The sequence below is a fragment of the Ylistrum balloti genome, unplaced genomic scaffold, assembly GCF_031769215.1.
Source record: "Ylistrum balloti isolate Yb309-2 unplaced genomic scaffold, AGI_CSIRO_Ybal_v1 Utg369656, whole genome shotgun sequence".
Classification (NCBI taxonomy): domain Eukaryota; kingdom Metazoa; phylum Mollusca; class Bivalvia; order Pectinida; family Pectinidae; genus Ylistrum; species Ylistrum balloti.
The window spans coordinates 325779-336766 of record NW_026781909.1 but is presented as its reverse complement, the minus strand read 5'-3'; positions in this window follow the sequence as shown (position 1 = coordinate 336766).

Below are 10988 nucleotides of genomic sequence, written 5' to 3'. Positions count from 1 at the left end.
CATAAAATTCTAGATGTATGGCAAAAGTGAATGTAAGCTCGAAAGATTTATGTAACGACGACAACGACACAAACATGCTGACATAACACTTAAAACCACAGTAGATAATGGTGAAAATTTATCACAGTTACAGCAACGTATTACAGATTAGCAATTTTAATGAACACTGAGCAAGACGTGGATGCAGTATTGCTAAATATGAAGTAAAAATATTTGAGATAGTGTGATGTACACACATGCTATAACAAACGGTAAAAATTGCCAGAAAACCAGAAATGAACGCAATTTGAATAATCAAGTAGAAAAGGCAACATCCTTGACAAAGCGGTGAAAAAAGCAAAATAAAACCCACACACCACAAAGCACTGTAAAAAAAACCCAAAAAAACCCACAGATATGTACACTACAGGGTGTGATGAAAACCTTGAGTATCAGCACATAATGTACACATAGAGTCGGGACCATCCGACATACAGAGCAGTTTCCGAAACTCGATGTAAGAGATGCCTCCTACCTGAAGTACTGCTTACCGTACCCATTCTGATCTCTCAGAGTGAACGTGACGCTACCAAAATTGATACTCAAATTGATATTTTTTTACAGAATAAGTGCCCGTCAAGCCTTGCGAACGAACTATGCAGGAATTCACGCTGTTTATATAAAAGTAACAATATGTAACTGTTTATTTAACTGTTGTTTATTATAACTGATTTATTGTACAAAGCATCTAAGTTTCTCTGCAAGGTCATCTGAAATGGGACAACATATCATAAATGTTCCTATCACAAATCATACGTTCGTATGACGGGTATTTTTCTAACCCTTCCGGGGATTTTAAACCATAACCAAAGAATCAGTTATTACATGATTAACTCGGAAAAAAATCACTTTCGTGTAGAAAATTTTTAAGTGTTTCAATTTTGTATCGACGAAAACATTCACTATCAATTTGAACAAATATTCCGACAAATAAAATCTTTAAATTTTTGCACGATTAAGATTAAACATAACTTTATATTCTGTTGATGTTGAATATTTGTTTATTTTGATGTGAAGTGTTTTGTTTATTTTTTGAAAAGGATATGTCACTGGAATAATTTCCATACGTGTATATTTAAGAGATACCTATATATATATAGCCTAATTTCAGTTTAACAAGATTTGATGAAGGATTAAATTTATGACATGCATTGGAATGTTTCTATGCCAGTTGACCATTACCAGTAAAAGAACCCCGAAACAAATATATATATACCTAACTCAGACATGTAACACGTACCATTTGGTGCAGATACAAAAGTGTTAAAATTTAGTTTTCAAGGATAAAGAACTGAGCCATGTGATCGTCGGATGTCGTTTAGAAGTCAATCCTGTCACTTTGTAACAAGCTGAGGATGGGCTCCATAACTTAGATACACGTGTCACAGCCAGGAGACATCTCTGCTGTCACTGTGGCTAAATCAAGACGTAATTCTCAAAGAAACACTTCCTTTCTTTTTCCGAATCTGAAAGCAACAGTGAAATATCTTGGTAAGATAATGTGGTCATTAACTTTCATCTTTACATCGTATTAATACATGTACTTAATCTTTAAAAACGGCTTAAGATTTCAATATAAGGCTTTCTTTAATATTACAGATTATACCCATACAAGATTTTGACTCTAACATATTTACCAGATTTTGACTCTAACTAATTATCCAGATATTGACTCTAACTAATTATCCCGATTTTGACTCTAACTAATTTTCCAGATATTGATTCTAACTAATTATCCCGATTTTGACTCTAACTGATTTTCCAGATTTTGACTCTAACTGATTTTCCAGATTTTGACTCTAACTGATTTTCCAGATTTTGACTCTAACTAATTATCCAGGTTTTGACTCTAATTATCCAGATTTTGACTCTAACTAATTATCCAGATTTTGACTCTAACTGATTTTCCAGATTTTGATTCTAACTAATTTTCCAGATTTTGACTCTAACTGATTTTCCCGATTTTGACTCTAACTAATTATCCCGATTTTGACTCTAACTGATTTTCCAGATTTTGACTCTAACTGATTTTCCAGATTTTGACTTTAACTTATTTTCCCGATTTTGACTCTAACTAATTATCCCGATTTTGACTCTAACTGATTTTCCAGATTTTGACTCTAACTAACTTTTGAATTTATCCCGATTTTGACTTTAACTGATTTTCCAGATTTTGATTCTAACTGATTTTGACTCTAACTATTTTCCAGATTTTGACTCTGATTTTCCAGATTTTGACTTTAACTGATTTTCCAGATTTTGACCTAACTGATTTTCCCGATTTTGACTCTAACTGATTTTCCAGATTTTGACTTTAACTAATTTTCCAGATTTTGACGCTTAATTAACTCTAATTTTCCAGATTTTGACTCTAACTGATTTTCCAGATTTTGACTCTAACTGATTTCTTTTGACTCTAACTAATTATCCAGATTTTGACTCTAACTGATTTTCCAGATTTTGACTTTAACTAATTATCCCGATTTTGACTCTAACTGATTTTCCAGATTTTGACTCTAACTGATTTTCCAGATTTTGACTCTAACTAATTATCCCGATTTTGACTCTAACTGATTTTCCAGATTTTGACTCTAACTAATTATCCCGATTTTGACTTTAACTGATTTTCCAGATTTTGATTCTAACTGATTTTCCAGATTTTGACTCTAACTGATTTTCCAGATTTTGACTCTAACTGATTTTCCAGATTTTGACTCTAACTAATTATCCCGATTTTGACTGATTTTCCAGATTTTGATTCTAACTGATTTTCCAGATTTTGACTCTAACTGATTTTCCAGATTTTGACTTTAACTGATTTTCCAGATTTTGACTCTAACTGATTTTCCCGATTTTGACTCTAACTGATTTTCCAGATTTTGACGCTAACTAATTTTCCAGATTTTGACGCTAACTAATTATCCAGATTTTGACTCTAATTATCCAGATTTTGACTCTAACTGATTTTCCAGATTTTGACTCTAACTGATTTCCCAGATTTTGACTCTAACTAATTATCCCGATTTTGACTTTAACTGATTTTCCAGATTTTGACTCTAACTAATTATCCCGATTTTGACTCTAACTAATTATCCCGATTTTGACTTTAACTGATTTTCCAGATTTTGATTCTAACTGATTTTCCAGATTTTGACTCTAACTGATTTTCCAGATTTTGACTTTAACTGATTTTCCAGATTTTGACTCTAACTGATTTTCCAGATTTTGACTCTAACTAATTATCCCGATTTTGACTTTAACTGATTTTCCAGATTTTGATTCTAACTGATTTTCCAGATTTTGACTCTAACTGATTTTCCAGATTTTGACTTTAACTGATTTTCCAGATTTTGACTCTAACTGATTTTCCCGATTTTGACTCTAACTGATTTTCCAGATTTTGACGCTAACTAATTTTCCAGATTTTGACGCTAACTAATTATCCAGATTTTGACTCTAATTATCCAGATTTTGACTCTAACTGATTTTCCAGATTTTGACTCTAACTGATTTCCCAGATTTTGACTCTAACTAATTATCCCGATTTTGACTTTAACTGATTTTCCAGATTTTGACTCTAACTAATTATCCCGATTTTGACTCTAACTGATTTTCCAGATTTTGACTTTAACTTATTTTCCCGATTTTGACTCTAACTAATTATCCCGATTTTGACTCTAACTGATTTTCCAGATTTTGACTCTAACTAATTATCCCGATTTTGACTCTAACTGATTTTCCAGATTTTGACTCTAACTGATTTTCCAGATTTTGACTCTAACTAATTATCCCGATTTTGACTTTAACTGATTTTCCAGATTTTGATTCTAACTGATTTTCCAGATTTTGACTCTAACTGATTTTCCAGATTTTGACTCTAACTAATTATCCCGATTTTGACTCTAACTGATTTTCCAGATTTTGACTCTAACTAATTATCCCGATTTTGACTTTAACTGATTTTCCAGATTTTGATTCTAACTGATTTTCCAGATTTTGACTCTAACTGATTTTCCAGATTTGGACTTTAACTGATTTTCCAGATTTTGACTCTAACTGATTTTCCCGATTTTGACTCTAACTGATTTTCCAGATTTTGACTCTAACTAATTATCCAGATTTTGACGCTAACTAATTTTCCAGATTTTGACGCTAACTAATTATCCAGATTTTGACTCTAATTATCCAGATTTTGACTCTAACTGATTTTCCAGATTTTGACTCTAACTGATTTCCCAGATTTTGACTCTAACTAATTATCCCGATTTTGACTTTAACTGATTTTCCAGATTTTGACTCTAACTAATTATCCCGATTTTGACTCTAACTGATTTTCCAGATTTTGACTCTAACTAATTTTCCAGATTTTGACTCTAACTGATTTTCCAGATTTTGACCCTAACTAATTATCCAGATTGTGACGCTAATTGATTATCTCCCTGTTATCTTCCCTTCTACGTGTACCAGGTAATAGGATACATAATATATGGAGGCAGATACTCTACCTCTATATCTAAAATATCATACCTGAATTATTTCATACACATTATAGTATTATGAGTTTGATACCTATGCTATAACTGTATGTGGCACTTTAGGACAAGGTATACATCAGTAATGACCAAATCGATCTATTAAGAACAGCTTTTCAATACATCACATTCAGCAGCTACCACATACATGTATTTGTGTCAGGAGATAAACTTTTTACCAACTTTGTAAGTTATAAGAAGGGAGAAAAATAGAGACATTAAGTATGATACCTGAGGTATGAAAGGTATCTATACGTGTAGGTCTCTGATATTTGGCATATGCTGTATACATTAGAAGAAATTAAGCATTTTTCTTATCTGCTATAAACAACAGTCTCTAGGTGGAAATACTAAAATGATACAAAAACGTTATACCTGTTTGTACTTAGTTTTGGTGTGGAAATGTTGGATTTGACCATCAAGCATGCTATCAAGTATACTGAGACGGTCCCTCTCTACCTCATCTCTGTATCTCACTCTCTCCAGTCACTTATAGTATAGATAGCCCCTCTCTATCTCATCTCTGTATCTCACTCTCTCCAGTCACTTATAGTATAGACAGCCCCTCTCTACCTCATCTCTGTATTTGACTCTCTCAAGTCACTGATAGTATAGACAGCCCCTCTCTACCTCATCTCTGTATCTCACTCTCTCAAGTCACTGATAGTATAGATAGCCCCTCTCTACCTCATCTCTGTATCTCACTCTCTCACGTCACTGATGGTATAGACGGCCCCTCTCTACCTCATCTCTGTATCTCACTCTCTCCAGTCACTTAAAGTATAGACAGCCCCTCTCTACCTCATCTCTGTATTTGACTCTCTCTAGTCACCAATAGTATAGACAGCCCCTCTCTACCTCATCTCTGTATCTCACTCTCTCAAGTCACTGATAGTATAGATAGCCCCTCTCTATCTCATCTCTGTATCTCACTCTCTCCAGTCACTGATAGTATAGATAGCCCCTCTCTATCTCATCTCTGTATCTCACTCTCTCCAGTCAGTGATAGTATAGATAGCTCCTCTCCACCTCATCTCTGTATCTCACTCTCTCCAGTCACTGGTAGTATAGACAGCCCCTCTCTATCTCATCTCTGTATCTCATTCTCTCCAGTCCCTGATAGTATAGACGGCCCCTCTCTACCTCATCTCTGTATCTCACTCTCTCCATCTCTGTATCTCACTCTCTCCAGTCACTTATAGTACAGACGGTCCCTCTCTACCTCATCTCTGTATCTCACTCTCTCCAGTCACTGATAGTATAGACGGCCCCTCCCTACCTCATCTCTGTATCTCTCTCTCTCCTGTCACTGATAGTATAGACGGTCCCTCTCTACCTCATCTCTGTATCTCACTCTCTCCAGTCACTTATAGTATAGATAGCCCCTCTCTATCTCATCTCTGTATCTCACTCTCTCCTCACTCTCTCCATCTCTCTACCTCATCTCTGTATCTCTCTCTCTCCAGTCACTTATAGTATAGACGGCCCCTCTCTACCTCATCTCTGTATCTCACTCTCTCCAGTCACTGATAGTATAGACGGTCCCTCTCTACATCATCTCTGTATCTCACTCTCGCCAGTCTCTTATAGTAGAGTGGGCCCCTCTCTACCTCATCTCTGTATCTCACTCTCTCCAGTCACTGATAGTATAGACAGCCCCTCTCTACCTCATCTCTGTATTTGACTCTCTCCAGCCACTGATAGTATAGATAGCCCCTCTCTATCTCATCTCTGTATCTCACTCTCTCCAGTCACTTATAGTATAGACGGTCCCTCTCTACCTCATCTCTGTATCTCTCTCTCTCTCCAGTCTCTGATAGTATAGACGGCCCCTCTCTACCTCATCTCTGTATCTCACTCTCTCCAGTCACTTATAGTAAAGACGGTCCCTCTCTACCTCATCTCTGTATCTCTCTCTCCAGTCACTTATAGTCACTCTCTATATCTCTGTATCTCTCACTCTCTCCAGTCACTTATAGTATAGACGGTCCCTCTCTACCTCATCTCTGTATCTCTCTCTCTCTCCAGTCTCTGATAGTATAGACGGCCCCTCTCTATCTCATCTCTGTATCTCACTCTCTCCAGTCACTTATAGTACAGACGGTCCCTCTCTACCTCATCTCTGTATCTCTCTCTCTCTCCAGTCTCTGATAGTATAGACGGCCCCTCTCTACCTCATCTCTGTATCTCACTCTCTCCAGTCACTTATAGTATAGACGGTCCCTCTCTACCTCATCTCTGTATCTCACTCTCTCCAGTCACTTATAGTATAGACGGCCCCTCTCTACCTCATCTCTGTATCTCTCTCTCTCTCCAGTCACTTATAGTATAGACGGCCCCTCTCTACCTCATCTCTGTATCTCACTCTCCCGTCACTGATAGTACAGACGGTCCCTCTCTACCTCATCTCTGTATCTCTCTCTCTCTCTCCAGTCTCTGATAGTATAGACGGCCCCTCTCTACCTCATCTCTGTATCTCTCTCTCTCCAGTCACTTATAGTATAGACGGCCCCTCTCTACCTCATCTCTGTATCTCACTCTCTCCAGTCACTTATAGTATAGTCGGCCCCTCTCTACCTCATCTCTGTATCTCATTTTCTCCAGTCACTGATAGTATAGATAGCCCCTCTCTATCTCATCTCTGTATCTCTCTCTCTCCTGTCACTGATAGTACAGACGGTCCCTCTCTACCTCATCTCTGTATCTCTCTCTCTCTCTCCAGTCTCTGATAGTATAGACGGCCCCTCTCTACCTCATCTCTGTATCTCACTCTTTCCAGGCCCTGATAGTATAGACAGACTCTCTCTACATCATCTCTGTATCTCACTCTCTCCAATCACTTATAGTTTAGACAGCCCCCTCTCTACCTCATCTCTGTATCTCACTCTCTCTAGTCCCTGATAGTATAGACGGCCCCTCTCTACCTCATCTCTGTATCTCTCTCTCTCCTGTCACTGATAGTACAGACGGTCCCTCTCTACCTCATCTCTGTATCTCACTCTCTCCAGTCACTGATAGTATAGACGGCCCCTCTCTACCTCATCTCTGTATCTCACTCTCTCCAGTCCCTGATAGTACAGACGGCCCATCTCTGTATCTCACTCTCTCCAGTCCCTGATAGTATAGACGGCCCATCTCTGTATCTCACTCTCTCCAGTCCCTGATAGTATAGACGGCCCATCTGTGTATCTCACTCTCTCCAGTCGCTGATAGTATAGACGGCCCCTCTCTACCCCATCTCTGTATCTCACTCTCTCCAGTCACTGATAGAATAGACGGCCCCTCCCTACCTCACCTTTCTATCTCACTGTCTCCTATCGCTTCATACATTTCCCTCTCAACTCATTTTCTGTTTTTTTTTTCTCGTCCGCTGAAGGCCGAAAAGCCGCAAAAGTGGACGTAAAATCCGTTTAATAGAATGAATAACAGTGTAGAATATTTTAGTATGACAACAGCGTTGATCTGTTTCCTGTATGAACCGCCCTCCCTCTCTCGCCGTCCAGTCTAAAGTAACATCAATACGTTGTATGAACCGCCCCTCCCTCTCTCGCCGTCCAGTCTAAAGTAACATCAATACGTTGTATGAACGGCCCCTCCCTCTCTCGCCGTCCAGTCTAAAGTAACATCAATACGCTGTATGAACCGCCCTCCCTCTCTCGCCGTCCATTCTAAAGTAACATCAATACGTTGTATGAACCGCCCCTCCCTCTCTCGCCGTCCAGTCTAAAGTAACAATACGTTGTATGAACCGCCCCTCCCTCTCTCGCCGTCCAGTCTAAAGTAACATCAATACGTTGTATGAACGGCCCCTCCCTCTCTCGCCGTCCAGTCTAAAGTAACATCAATACGCTGTATGAACCGCCCTCCCTCTCTCGCCGTCCATTCTAAAGTAACATCAATACGTTGTATGAACCGCCCTCCCTCTCTCGCCGTCCAGTCTACCATCAATACGTTGAATGAACCGCCCCTCCCTCTCTCGCCGTCCAGTCGAAAGTAACATCAATACGTTGTATGAACCGCCCCTCCCTCTATCGCCGTACAGTCTAAAGTAACATCAATACGTTGTATGAACCGCCCCTCCCTCTCTCGCCGTCCAGTCTAAAGTAACATCAATACGTTGTATGAACCGCCCCTCCCTCTCTCGCCGTCCAGTCTAAAGTAACATCAATACGTTGTATGAACCGCCCCTCCCTCTCTCGCCGTCCAGTCTAAAGTAACATCAATACGCTGTATGAACCGCCCCTCCCTCTCTCGCCGTCCAGTCTACCATCAATACGTTGTATGAACCGCCCCTCCCTCTCTCGCCGTCCAGTCTACCATCAATACGTTGTATGAACCGCCCCTCCCTCTCTCGCCGTCCAGTCTACCATCAATACGTTGTATGAACCGCCCCTCCCTCTCTCGCCGTCCAGTCTACCATCAATACGTTGTATGAACCGCCCCTCCCTCTCTCGCCGTCCAGTCTACCATCAATACGTTGTATGAACCGCCCCACCCTCTCTCGCCGTCCAGTCTAAAGTAACATCAATACGTTGTATGAACCGCCCTCCCTCTCTCGCCGTCCAGTCTAAAGTAACATCAATACGTTGTATGAACCGCCCCTCCCTCTCTCGCCGTCCAGTCTAAAGTAACATCAATACGTTGTATGAACCGCCCCTCCCTCTCTCGCCGTCCAGTCTAAAGTAACATCAATACGTTGTATGAACCGCCCCTCCCTCTCTCGCCGTCCAGTCTACCATCAATACGTTGTATGAACCGCCCCTCCCTCTCTCGCCGTCCAGTCTACCATCAATACGTTGTATGAACCGCCCCACCCTCTCTCGCCGTCCAGTCTAAAGTAACATCAATACGTTGTATGAACCGCCCTCCCTCTCTCGCCGTCCAGTCTAAAGTAACATCAATACGTTGTATGAACCGCCCCTCCCTCTCTCGCCGTCCAGTCTAAAGTAACATCAATACGTTGTATGAACCGCCCCTCCCTCTCTCGCCGTCCAGTCTAAAGTAACATCAATACGTTGTATGAACCGCCCCTCCCTCTCTCGCCGTCCAGTCTACCATCAATACGTTGTATGAACCGCCCCTCCCTCTCTCGCCGTCCAGTCTACCATCAATACGTTGTATGAACCGCCCCACCCTCTCTCGCCGTCCAGTCTAAAGTAACATCAATACGTTGTATGAACCGCCCTCCCTCTCTCGCCGTCCAGTCTAAAGTAACATCAATACGTTGTATGAACCGCCCCTCCCTCTCTCGCCGTCCAGTCTAAAGTAACATCAATACGTTGTATGAACGGCCCCTCCCTCTCTCGCCGTCCAGTCTAAAGTAACATCAATACGCTGTATGAACCGCCCTCCCTCTCTCGCCGTCCATTCTAAAGTAACATCAATACGTTGTATGAACCGCCCCTCCCTCTCTCGCCGTCCAGTCTACCATCAATACGTTGTATGAACCGCCCCTCCCTCTCTCGCCGTCCAGTCTACCATCAATACGTTGTATGAACCGCCCCACCCTCTCTCGCCGTCCAGTCTAAAGTAACATCAATACGTTGTATGAACCGCCCTCCCTCTCTCGCCGTCCAGTCTAAAGTAACATCAATACGTTGTATGAACCGCCCCTCCCTCTCTCGCCGTCCAGTCTAAAGTAACATCAATACGTTGTATGAACCGCCCCTCCCTCTCTCGCCGTCCATTCTAAAGTAACATCAATACGTTGTATGAACCGCCCCTCCCTCTCTCGCCGTCCAGTCTACCATCAATACGTTGTATGAACCGCCCCTCCCTCTCTCGCCGTCCAGTCTACCATCAATACGTTGAATGAACCGCCCCTCCCTCTCTCGCCGTCCAGTCTACCATCAATACGTTGTATGTTGAATTTCATTATGCTTCGGGTTGATCTTTATAGTGTCATTTAAGCTTTCCTTAGTTAAAAAAATACGATGATGAAAATATCCCAAGTAGTTATAAAAGTAATGTGTCTTATCATATTGCCTATTATTAACATAAGATCAGGTCTCTAAGTTCAGACTATCCATTAATGGGTACGAGAAGGTCACTTCAATGAAATTTTATCTAATATAGATAAAAAAACAACCACACAGTAATCGATTAAAAATTTAATGAATATTATATACATTGTACATATACAAAATAACGACATTTTTCTACAGGAAATAGTAAATAGATCTAGATTGTGATATGTGTAATGAGTTGACATTGCCCATTGGTATTACGACTGGTTACTGAGTTACAACATTCATTCGGCTGTTTATTTGTAGATTATGTACCAGAACGTGCAAACACATCACTAAAGCGAATAACAATGATGTTTACACATGTAAGGTAGCTATAAGAACTCTGATCTACAGAAATACATGTCCACCTTTTCATTGGTGTTGTTTGAACTTTAAGTAGTGACCTGCC